Genomic DNA, 12,260 nt, shown 5'->3' on the forward strand with positions numbered 1-12,260 from the left:
CTGCCTCGGGCACTGGAGCAAAGGTCTCCGTTCTCTGGTCAACACAAGACAGAACAAAACATCCCCCCTCCCAGCAGCACCTGCAGCCCTCCCACCCGCAGACTCCCCTTGACCATGGCGGTCATCTCCGGCTGCAAGGGGGTGGGGAAGGGAGTCTACCTCCCGGACCCCCTTTGGCCGTCCTGGCCGGCTTGGCACGGTCTAGATGCCTCCTCTCCTCCCCTCCCCTCTCTCGGTGCGGTTCAACCGCCGGCCGACCCACTGTTGTCCACTGCCCTTCCAGGCTGCTTCTTCCAGACCTCCGTCTCTTGAGGGATTAATCTATGCATGTCTGTGTGTGTGTGTGTGTGCGCGCATGAGTGTGTGGATGCCAACACGCAGGATGGAGAGAGGGGGCCAGTGGATCACCAATCTATACTCCCCCCTTCCCTCTACGATCCCTGATTCTTGGCCCTCGGAACCCCCCCCCCCCCCGCCATGTTTCCTCCCGATCCGGAACCTTCCATTTCCACCCCTGCTGTTTTCCCACTGACTCAACCTTCCCCCAGCCCCACCTCCCCCCTCCCCGGGCCTCCTCCCAACCAGAGATGACCTGGCCAGCACCCCCATCTGCGTCAGGCCCTCTCTACCCATTCATCGGCCACCGTCCCTGTCCTGCCCCCTGCCCATCACTGCCCTCCAGGCTTTGCAGAGAGGGAGGCGGAAGGGAGGGAGACGCAGGCCTATGAGTCCCCAGCTGGCCTGGGCAGGAAAGATTAGGCCCACGGCCCCTTCCTCACTGTTTGAGCAGCTTGGCTTAGTGGAAAGAGCAGAGGCTTGGGAGTAAGAGGTCGTGGGTTCTATCTAATTCCGCCTCCACCACTTGTCAGCTGTGTGACTTGGGACAAGTCACTTAACTTCTCTGTGCCTCAGTTACCTTATCTGTAAAATGGGGATTAAGACTGTGAGTCCCAAGTGGGACAAATTGATTACCTTGTATCTACCCCAGGGTTTAGAATAGTGCTAGGCACATAGTAAGTGCTTAACAAATACCAACTTTATTAGTATTATTATTATTGTTATTACCTCCATCAACGCTCCAGAACCGGGTGTGACCCCGCTCGGTTCGGTCTAGCTTCATCCTGGCAAGCAGAGCCGGGCTGCCACCACGGCTGTCCTCAACTGCTCTCCCTGGGATCTGACAGCAGGGATTCGGGCTTCCACTCCTCCCTCGGCCCACGGACAGAGACAGAGACGACAGACAGAGAGACTGAGATAGACAGAAAGGGCACAGGCACAGATGGAACCGGACCGAGGCAAAGACAGAGAGTCCTAGAGATGGAAAGACAGGGTGAGAGGTGTGAACAGTGAGACAAAGAGAGATAGAGGCAGGGATCTGGGGCTGGGGGCCGGTGAGGGGGCCTAGGGCTGCTCGGCTCTCCGGGCCCCTCGAAGCTGCGCCCCGGCGGAGTCGAGCCGCTTCTCGGGCCCCGATCTTGAAGGCCGGGGGCGGGTAGCGAGTTGGGCAGCGCAGTGTAAGAGGGGAGCGGCCTCGTCCCGACGCTAAGTAGGGGAAAGGGCGCAGCGTTCACCTGCCCTCGGCGGCAGGAAAACAACCTCCACCTCGGCGTTTCGCAAGCTCCGTCCCGAGGCTTTCGTCGGGGCCGGTAGGAGGGGAAGGGCGAAGGTGGCCTTCGCGGCGGGCGGGTCCCCACTCGGCAGAAACGCCGGGCCCGGGGTCGTCCCCGAACGCGGGAAACCTCGACGAGTCGGGGCGGATGGGGAAAGGACCGGCCCCTCCCGCCGGATCCGCAGAGGGAGCGGGGAAATTCCAGGTCCAGGGACCCCGAGTGGAAGGGTGGTCCAGGGGCCGGTTCCATCCGGACCCTCCAGAGCTTCATCCCCACTACCCCTCTTCCTCTCATCGACTCCATGGGAGGGAGAAGTGGAGAGTCTCTAGGCGGGGGATGGGGAGAGCCTCTCCCCACCTTCTCCGTCCAAAACCCATCCCACCCTGCCGCTTCTCTGGCCACGATTGGCGTTTCTAGGGCGTTGATGCTTCGCGACCTGGATGTGAGGGATGAGGGGCTGCGGGAAGAGTGGGCGAGGGGCCCTCTATTTTTTTTTCTGTGTCGCTGCTAAGAGTGCGGATCTCTGGCCGGCATTCACGCTGCTAAATGGCCTCCAGTATTCCCTTTCCGGACCTCCTAAGAGATGCCCCTGTATCTCCCCCGCAAGCTCCTCAGGTCAAGACCGAGGCGCCCATCAGTGACCCACCCCATCGGCCGCCAGGCCACCCGTGTCTGGAGGCAGCCCAAAGTGGGGTCAGTGAGCCAGAGGGGTCAGTCTCTGGGACGGACTCCTGGGGATCTCAAGCTAAAATTACCTTCGGCCAGAGCCCCTCAAGCTCCCTTGGACCCACAGGGCCCTAAAGTTCCCCCTGAGAGCCCAGGCTAATTCTGAGAGGTCAGTGCTGTGGAGACCAGGGGCACCTGGGCCGGTGGGGACTGCCTGGGGCCAGTCTGGTCTGGTGAATCGAGCGGGGTCTGAGAGCCAGGAGACTCGGTCTCCAGGCTGTTTCCTCCCAGCCTGCTGTGTGGCCTCGGCTAAGCCGCTGAGCCTCTCGGCCTCAGTTTCCTCATCTGTGAAGGGGGGATGAGAATACTCGTGCCTCCCACTTTCCCAGGCATCCCTGATATTAATGGTCTCTGGGGACTGAAGCCTCCACACATATTCCAGGCTCCTGATATCTGTGCCCAGTGCAGGGCCCAGCTAATAATAATGATGATGATGATGATATTTGTTAAGCGTTTACTATGTGCTATGCACTGTTCTAAGCACTGGGGGAAATACAAGGTAATCAGGTTGTCCCCCATGGGGCTCACAGTCTTAATCCCCATTTTACAGATGAAGTAACTGAGGCACAGGGAAGTTAAGTGATTTGCCCAAAGTCACCCAGCAAACAAGTGGCAGAACCGGAATTAGAAGCCACGGTCTCTGACTCCCAAGCCCGTGCTCTTACCACTAAGCCATGCTGCTTCTCGGAAGAAGGAGCTGGTACCTGCCAGCCCTCTGGGCGGGGACTGACGGATTGAGCCTGGAAAGAGGCAGGCCTGGCAGGGTCTGTGACCTGCAAGGGTTAGGGGCAGGAGTTGGGGTTGGTAGGGCGGGGGCTGGATCTGGAAGGGGTGGGAGCTAGGGCAGGATCTGGCAGGAATTGGCAAGGACTGATAAGGGCAGGAGCTGGTACTGCCGGCATCTATGAGAACAGTTCTGGGTTCATAGAAATGCTAGATGCAGAAAGCCCCACATGCTGTATTGTGAGTTTATGGACACAAGCCTGTGGGTCAAGGCAGCCCACAGAGAACAGGCCGTCCCTCTCCGCCATGTCCAGAAGGGTTGGGGGGGCCTCCGGGGCCATAGGATGGGGGAAGGGGAAGCAGGCTTGCATCTTGCTCTTTTGCCGAGTAGCCAAGCAGGATTCAGGGCCCTGCCTCTAGCTGGAACAGGGCAACTGGCAGGGCGAGGTGCCAAGATCAGCACCCCTAAGGCCAGTATTTGCACAGCAAGTGCTGCGTCTTAGTGCTCAAGTTGCTGTTCCATTGTAGAAAGCCTGCAAGAGAAGGGCACCCATGCTCACACACTACCTTTTTCTCAGCAAGGAGAAAGCCTAGCCTGCAGCCAGATGACTGCTTGGATGTCCATCCCAGCAACTGGGGGACAGGACCCTGCAGAGGCTCAGGGTTGGGGTCAGGTGGGGGTCAGCAGGGTGGAGGGGAGAGAGGGGGAGAGCTTGAAGGCCAGAAGCTCAGGAGTGGAGCAGAGTCTCCCCGCCCGACTGGGGGTCCATCTGGGGATGAGCCCCCGATTGCTGGGACCACCTGTAGGGTGTGAGTGTGACTGGAAATCCCTCTCTGAGAGGGAGGGGGCAGGAATGGAGGCTAACCACTGACTGGAGCTGCCCCCAGGCTGGGACGCGGCAGGACTGAGCTTGTGGGGCAAGGCTAGGTTACACTGCAGGAGCTCAAAGTCCCTTTAAATCTCCACTTTGCCCCTCTCTGTCCCTCCCCCTCCTTTGTAGGGCACAGGGGGAAGGGATGGGAAGCCAGCAGCCCCCACCTTGTGACTGTGGGTAAGAACAGTGGCTACCCCCTACGCCGTATGTCAGGGTTAATCCTGTGACCTTCGGCCCTGGAGGGAGAGGAGGGACTGGTGGGCATCGGGCCAGGCCCAGACAGGAGTGGAGCTGGGCAGCCCAGTCCAATCACTGGGATCAGCCAAGCAACCTCGCACAGGCTTCTGGGTGTTCTGAGAGGGACTCCTGGGGGTGTGGGCATAGGCCAGAGGAGAAGTGGGCTGGAGCCTACATTAGAGGGGAGAAGATTTGGACAGCCAATGCCGTCAGAAAGGTTGGGGTTCCGGCCCACTGGGCCAGAGGATCCAGCTTTGCAGGGCCCTGTGGGCCTCCCCAAACCCCCCATGCCCTCAGACCTCTTTTGCCCCACCTCTTATGGCTGCCGAATATCATCTTGGCACAATGCTGGCTGGACATCCCCTTGACTCTGACCGGGGCCCAGTTCTGGTAGAGGAATGCTGTCCCATCGATCCAGTCCCACTGGCAGTTCTGTCAGTAAAGGAAGTGGAGAGCCACCATGAGACTCCCCCAGCCCTCCCATATTCTAGCTGGCTCTTGGGGGCCATGAGGATGAGGGCTCTGGGCAACACCACTGTAAGATGGACATTTGTCTCCAACCCCGTCCCCTTGGACATCTCAAACCAGTGGAATGGATAATCCCAGAAGACATATCTAGGCTCTGGGACCAACCCCACCCAAGATGACGAAGACAGTATCACTCTTGTTCCATGCCCACAGACACTCAGTCTGCTCTTGACAAAACCCAGCTGGCTGCAGGGGCATCCCCTGGGCAACATTACTGTTGTTATTATTATTATTATTGTATTTGCTAAGTGTTTGCTATATGCAATACACTGTTCTAAGAGCTGGGGTAGATACAAGATATTCACGTTGGACACAGTCCTTGTCAAACATGAGGCTCACAGTCTAAGTCAGAAGGAGACCAGATATTGAAACCCCATTTTATAGAAGAGAAAACTGAAGTGCAGAGAAGTGAAATGACTTGCCCAGGGTTACACAGCAGGCAACTGGCAGAGCGGGGATTAGAACCCAGGTGCTCTGACTCCCAGACCCGTGCTCTTACCACTAGGCCAAGCTGCTCTTCCGTTCAGGATGAGGGCCTCCGCGAACCCAGATGTAGCCGGGAACTTAAAGCTACCTGGGTGCAGAGTACTGACTATACTGGAATTAGATACAGTCCTTGTCTTTTGGGGTGCTCACAATCTAAGAGTCACTTAAACTCTGGATTTTTGTTCTTCATCTGTAAAGTGGAGTTAACTTGAGAGGAGAGGTGACCCTAACCTGCCTGTCTGTCCATTCGTCTTTCCACCTCTGGTTCCTGGGATACCTCCTCAGTCTGAGGTGTGTGATACCCGCTCTTCCTCTGGTCTAAACCAGGGCCTCCATAATCACTTAGCCCCAGTCAAACACACACACACACACACACACACACACACACACACACTCTCCCAGACACCCACACCCACATTCATTCATTCATTCAATCATATTTATTGAGCGCTTACTGTTTGCAAAGCACGGTACTAAGTGCTTGGAGTGTACAATTTGGTCAAAAGATAAAGACAATCCCTGCCCAGCAACGGACTCACAATCTAAAAGGAGGAGATAGACAGCAAGACAAAACAAGTAGTCAGGCATCAATACCATCAAAATAGATAAATAGAATCACAGATACATACACATCATTAATAAAATAGAATAATAAATAATATATACAAATATACCCAAGTGCTGTGAGGAGGGGAAGGAGGTAAAGCAGAGGGAGGGAGTAGGGGCAATGGTGGGGATGAGGGGCAGAGGGAAAGGGAGGACTCAGTCTGGGAAGGCCTACTGAAGGAGGTGAGCTCTCAGTAGGGCTTTGAAGAGGGGAAGAGAGTTAGTTTGGCAGATGTGAGGAGGGAGGGCATTCCAGGTTAGTGGTAGGACATGGACCAGGGGTCGACGGCAGGACAGGCGAGAACGAGTCACAGTGAAGATGCTAGTGGCAGAGGAGTGGAGTCTACGGGGTGGGCTGTAGAAGGAAAGAAGGTAGGTGAGGTAGGAGGGGGCAAGGTGATGGAGAGTTTTGAAGCCAAGAGTGAGGAGTTTTTGCTTCTTGCAAAGGTTGATAAGCAACCATTGGAGGTTTTTGAGGATAGGAGTGACATGCACAGAGCATTTCTGTAGAAAGATAATCTGGGCAGTATAGACTGCCGTGGGGAGAGATAGGAGGATGGGAGATCAGAGAGGAGGCTGATGCAACAATCCAGTAGGGATATTATGAGAGATTGTACCGGCAAGATAGCAGTTTGGATGGAGAGGAAAGGGCAGATCTTGGCGATGTTGTGAAGATGAGACCTGCAGGCTTTGGTGATGGGTTGGATGTGTGGGGTGAAAGAGAGAGCAGAGTCAAGGATGACATCAAGGTTGCTGGCCTGTGAAATGGGAAGGATGGTAGTGCTGTCTACAGTGACGGGAAAGTGAGGGAGAGGACAGGGTTTGGGAGGGAAGATAAGGAACTCAGTCTTGGACATGTTGAGTTTTAGGTGGTGGGCGGACATCCAGGTGGCTACGTCTTGAAAGCAGGAGGAGCTATGAGGCTGGAGAGAGGGAGAGAGAACAGGGGAGGGGATATAGATTTGGGTGTCATCTGCGTAGAGATAATAGTAGAAGCCGTGGGAGCGAATGAATCTACCAAGGGAGTGAGTGTAGATGGAGAACAGAAGGGGACCAAGAACTGACCCTTGAGGAACCTCTACAGTTAGGGGATGAGAGGTGGAGGAGGAACCCAGGAAGGAGACCGAGAATTAATGGCCAGAGAAATAAGAGGAGAACCTGGAGAGGACAGAGTCCGTGAAGCCAAGATTGGATAATGTGTTGAGGAGAAGGGGATGGTTGACAGTGCCAAAGGTAGCTGAGAGGTCAAGGGGGATTAGGAGTCAAGGTGGATTAGGATAGAGTAGGAGCCATTGGATTTGGTGAGAAGGAGGTCATTGATGACCTTTGAGAGGGCAGTCTCGGTGGAGCGGAGGGGCCGGAAGCCAGATTGGAGGGGGTCCAGGAGAGAGTTGGAGTTGAGGAATTCAAGGCAGTGAGTGTAGATGACTCGTTCTAGGAATTTGGAAAGGGTAGGAGGGAGATAGGGAAATAACTGGAAGGGGCAGGGGGGTCAAGAGAGGGTTTTTTCAGGATGGGGGAGACATGGGCATGTTTGAAGGATGAGGGGAAGAAGGCACACACCAAATACACCTACATGCCCTCATGCAATGCCCCAACACCCTCCCATATTCAAATAAACATACAAACATGCACATGCACACAAATGCACCCCTCCCCTTCCCCCCCAAGAGGCTTGTCCTAGGAGGGAAAGCCACTTGTTTACCTTGCCTCCCTAGATGTTGTGAGACTCAACTGAGAACACTGACCAGATGTTGTGCTGGGATTATATGAGCACCGCACAAACCCAGATTGTCACTAGTATGGTTCCTTATATTTCCCTCCTGCAGGAGCCCAGAAGCCCTCACCGAAAGCTGCCATCTGCTGGCTAATGCAACTTTGAGAGCTGTAAAGGAAACTGATGGGAGCTAGGAGAAGGGACAGTGAGGGCAGCAGGCACCTGGGAAGATCAGCAGTTTGGCCCGACACCCCCTGCACTCCCCCCCCCCGAAAGGGCTTGGCAGCATTGGGGAGTAGCAGAGGGCCCCCCCAAGATTTGTCTCCAAGCCTCCATGCTGTCATCCACTCTTCATTCTGCAGAGATGCAGGCCACTTTGGAGCAATCATTTCCACTCCCGTTCTCCCAAGGCCACAGTCCTTTCTAGATTCTTTCAGGCTCTTTAAGACCCAACACTCCCCCGTATTCATGGCCTCCTCCTGCCCCCTCTCTTCTCCCACCAGAGTGGTGGAGTGATGGCAGCTCCCCAAGGATAAAGGAATAAGCCCCCATCCGATCATAAACCTACCCCCCAGCCCTTACAGAGAGTCCAGCTTCAGCATTCATTCAATCGTATTTATTGAGTGTTTACTGTGTGCAGAGCACTCTACTAAGCGCTTGTACTCAGCATGGAGGGGAATGTCTCATCTGGTCACTGCTCAGGCCCGGACCAGTGTTTTCCTGAGGTTGACAGAAAGGCTGGGGCTGGGGGTCACAGCTCCCTGTCGACCACACTGACCAGGCAGGTTGTTACTCTTCTGAGTCGATAAATCTATGGCAGAGTCCAGCCCCAGCCTAGGGACTTTGCTCTTTGCCTTTGGCTGTCCGCTGTTTCCCTCCTGACTCTCTTTTCTGTTTTGTCCCTGGGTGAAGCCCCCTCCTTTTTACCCTCCCCTTAACCCCCATACCACTGGGGCTCACATGTCCCCTTAGTCAGGGAGATCATGATTCAGACACATGGATAGACCCTAAAGGCCCAAGGGGTCATACATAATCCATGGCAGGGTAGGGTCCTGCCTTGGGTTGGGTCCAGGGGAGTAAAGGAGAAAGAAAGAGAGAGGAAGAGAGAGAAAGCGAGAGAGGAAGAGGGGGGGCAAAATGGAGAGTGGGGGCAAAAGGGTGACATTTCACATCTACCTTCTTGTTTGCTGACCCAAAGGTCAGAGTCAAGCCCCCACTCTTTGCAGCAGGCTGTACTGGAAGGAGAGTGGCCTCGAGGAAAAGGCCTGAGGCTGGGAATCTGGAGACCTTGGCCCTAGTCTCAGGTCTGCCCCTGGCCTGCTGGGTGACCTCGAGCAAGTCACTCAACTTCTCAGAGCCTCAGCTTCCTCACCAGCAAAATGGGGATAAATTTTTCTGCTCTGCCTCCCCCTTAGTCAATGAACCCACTGTAGACCAGGGGCTATATTTGATCTTGTATCTATTCATGGTGCTTGGCCCATAGAAAGTGCCTAATAAATACTAGAAATAATAGTAGACAATGAGACCCATCATAGGCTGCGAGCCCAGGTGGGACAGTGGCTGTGTCCATTGTGATTATCTTGTACCTACTACGGTGCTTGATGCATAGTTAGTGCTTAACAACCATGGTATTTTAGATTACAAGCCCCTGAGGGCCAGGGACTATGTCTAATTCCCACGTGGGTATTCTTCCCCAATGCTTAGTCCAGTGCTCTACATACAGTAAGCACTTTTTACTACTACTGCTTACTAAATAATAGTATTACTGTGTGCAGAACTCTGTACTGAACTCCTACTATGTGGCAGCACTGTACTGGGTACCCTAATTACAATGATCACCATTATAATTATTACCTGAGACCATACTACTGAAGTAAAAGTTGTAGCCTCTGGTCTCAGACAGCTTACAGCCCTAGGGAATCTGGGTCTTTTGCCAGGATAACCCCATTTCTTGCCCCACCAGGGTCCCCTCATTCCCATGGGAATTTCAAGCTCAAATTCCACCCTGTCAGGCCTAACTCACCACCCAGGACTTCTGAAACAGTCATACAGCTCAACAGCAGGAAGAATCCTCGCCTTCTTATAGCCATTTTCCTTTCCTTCCTACTCATCTGTAAAATGGGAATTGAGAATGTGAGTCCTACATGGGACAGAGACTGTGTCACCTTGATTTGCTTGTATCCATCCCAGTGCTTAATACAGTGCCTGGCGAATAGTAAGTGCTTAACAAATACCATTATTATTATTATTACTACTACTCTCCTTCATTGGCCAACACCCTTAGGAAGCCTTGGGTTTTAGGTGGGCTTGGCCAAGCACTTGCAAGTCTGCAGGCAAAGCACAGTGGCACAGAGGGAACCTGAATGCTCCTATCACTCTGGGAGGTGAAGAGTTAACTCTGGGTGGGTGGGGGGATTTCAGCCCCCCCCCCCAAAACTGAGATTTCTTATCCTTGCTCTGGCCAGTGGACAGGAGGCCCAGCTTCTAACCCCAGCTCTTCCACTGACTGGCTGTGTGACCTTGGGCAAATCATTTAATTTTTCTGAGTCTCAGTTTCCTCCTCCCTATCTGCTCTGGATTCAGCCCCCTTTGGTGCACGTTCCCCTGCATAAAGGACGGGGAGGGGGTTGGGGGCAAGGAGAGGGTGCAATTCAGGTGGAAATTCGGTCTTGCAGGGGAGAGCAGCTAGAAGAAGGCTGGAGACCTGTACTTGGGGGTGGGAGGGAGGGAAGTGGTATCAACATGCACTGCAGACTACCAAGACAGCTCGCCAGGAGAGGGCTCCCAAGTAAACAACATTCTCACAGGTAGGTAAGGATCCAGGGCCCTGGAGGGCAGGAGAACAGGCAGGGAGGGTAGAGGAGGGAGTGAGGCAGATGGGGACTGGGTGACCGGACAGAATGGGTTTCGGCCATTGCTGGTTTTCTCATGAGATGATCTGTTGTCGACATTGTCTTCGGGTGGACCTGCTTGGGGCAGACTTTTAATCAATAACATTTACTTAACACTGGCAATAGCATTTTCGGCTTCAAAGCTCTCCATCACCTAGCCCCCCCTTCTACCTCACCTGTCTTCTCTCCTTCTACAGCCCACCCCGTACACTCCACTCCTCTGCCACTAACCCCCTCACTGTGCCTCATTCTCGCCTGTCCTGCTGTTGACCCCTGGCCCATGTCCTACCACTAACCTGGAATGCCCTCCCTCCTCACATCTGCCAAACTAACTCTCTTCCCTTCTTTAAAGCCTTACTGAGAGTTCACCTCCTCCAGGAGGCCTTCCCAGACTGAATCTTCCCTTTCCCTCTGCTCCTCCTCCCCTACCCATTGTCCCTACTCCCTCTCTCTGCTCTTCCCCCTTACCCTCCCCACAGCACTCGTGTATATTTGTATGTATTATTACTCTATTTATTTTGTTAATGATGTGTATATATCTATGATTCTATTTATCTTAATGATATTGATGCCAGACTACTTGTTTTGTTTTGTTGTCTGTCTTCCCCGTTTAGACTGTGAGGCCATTGTTGGGCAGGAATTTGTCTCTATCTGTTGCCCGAATTGTACATTCCAACTGCTTAATACAGTGCTCTGCACATAGTCAGCACTCAATAAATACGATTGACTGACTGACTGAATGAATAAACACCTGATGCATGCAGAGGACTCTACTAAGTACTGGGGGGCGTACCCTAGAATGAGTTTACAGTCTAGAGGGGAGGTACTCCCTATTTTTAAATGTCATTTGCTAGGCACTTACTATGTTGAGGGAGAACTGGGGGAGGGGAGGGAGAATTTGACCAGACTAGCGTCCTGAGCTTCAGGAGAAATGGGGTATGGTGGGCTGCTAGGCTTGACACTTCAGCAGGGCTGAGGGAGGGGAGGAGACCAGACCAGGAGGAAGAGGAGGAGCAGCAGCAGCAGTGGAACATGGAATGGGGAGCTAGAATGAAGGAGGGTGGCGGTCTGAGAGTCCAGAGCAATCAGGGCATCCAGGAGAGAGAGAGAAGAGGTAGAAGGTGGGCAGGGGATCTGACCAGGGAGAGAGGCGGGGGTGCCTGGGCACAGAGCAGATTGGTAGCCCTGTCTGCCATGCTTCTTGCCTTTCCCCTCCCCCACCAGGTCAGGGCGAGGGCCTACAAACCAGCAGCCTGGACGGCTAGTAGCCCTGCCCGGTTTGGCCTCCCTCATTGGCTTAATGGAACAAGTCACAAGTGGTTCAGAACTCTGGTCAACGGGTGGGCCAAGCTGTGCCAGCAAGCACGCCCCCTCCGCCTCCGGTCCTGCCTCTTGTCAGAGTGCCCCGTGATTCAGCTTTAAATCATATTCCATCTGTATTTAACCTGCCTGTGCCTCAGATGACCGAGCTCCTGGAAGACACTTGCCAGAGGAAGCCGGAGGCCTGGAAAAGCGAACAGGATAACAGGCGGGAAGAGGCGTGGCATAATGGATAGAGCATGGTTTTGGGAGTCAGAAGGTCATGAGTTCTAATCCCAGCTCCACCACTTGTCTGCTGTATGGCCTTGGGCAAGTCACTTCACTTCTCTGGGCCTCAGTTACCCCATCTGTAAAATGGGGATTAAGACTGTGAGCCTCAAGAGGGACAGGGACTGTGTCCGACCCAATTTGCTTGTATCCACCGCAGCGGTTAGTGGATAAGCAGCGTAGCTTAGTGGAAGGAGCACGGGCTTGGGAGTCAGAGGTCGTGGGTTCTAATCCCGGCTCCACCACTTGTCAGCTGTGTGACTTTGGGCAAGTC

Source organism: Ornithorhynchus anatinus, chromosome 16 (assembly GCF_004115215.2).
Source record: "Ornithorhynchus anatinus isolate Pmale09 chromosome 16, mOrnAna1.pri.v4, whole genome shotgun sequence".
NCBI classification, from domain to species: Eukaryota; Metazoa; Chordata; class Mammalia; order Monotremata; family Ornithorhynchidae; genus Ornithorhynchus; species Ornithorhynchus anatinus.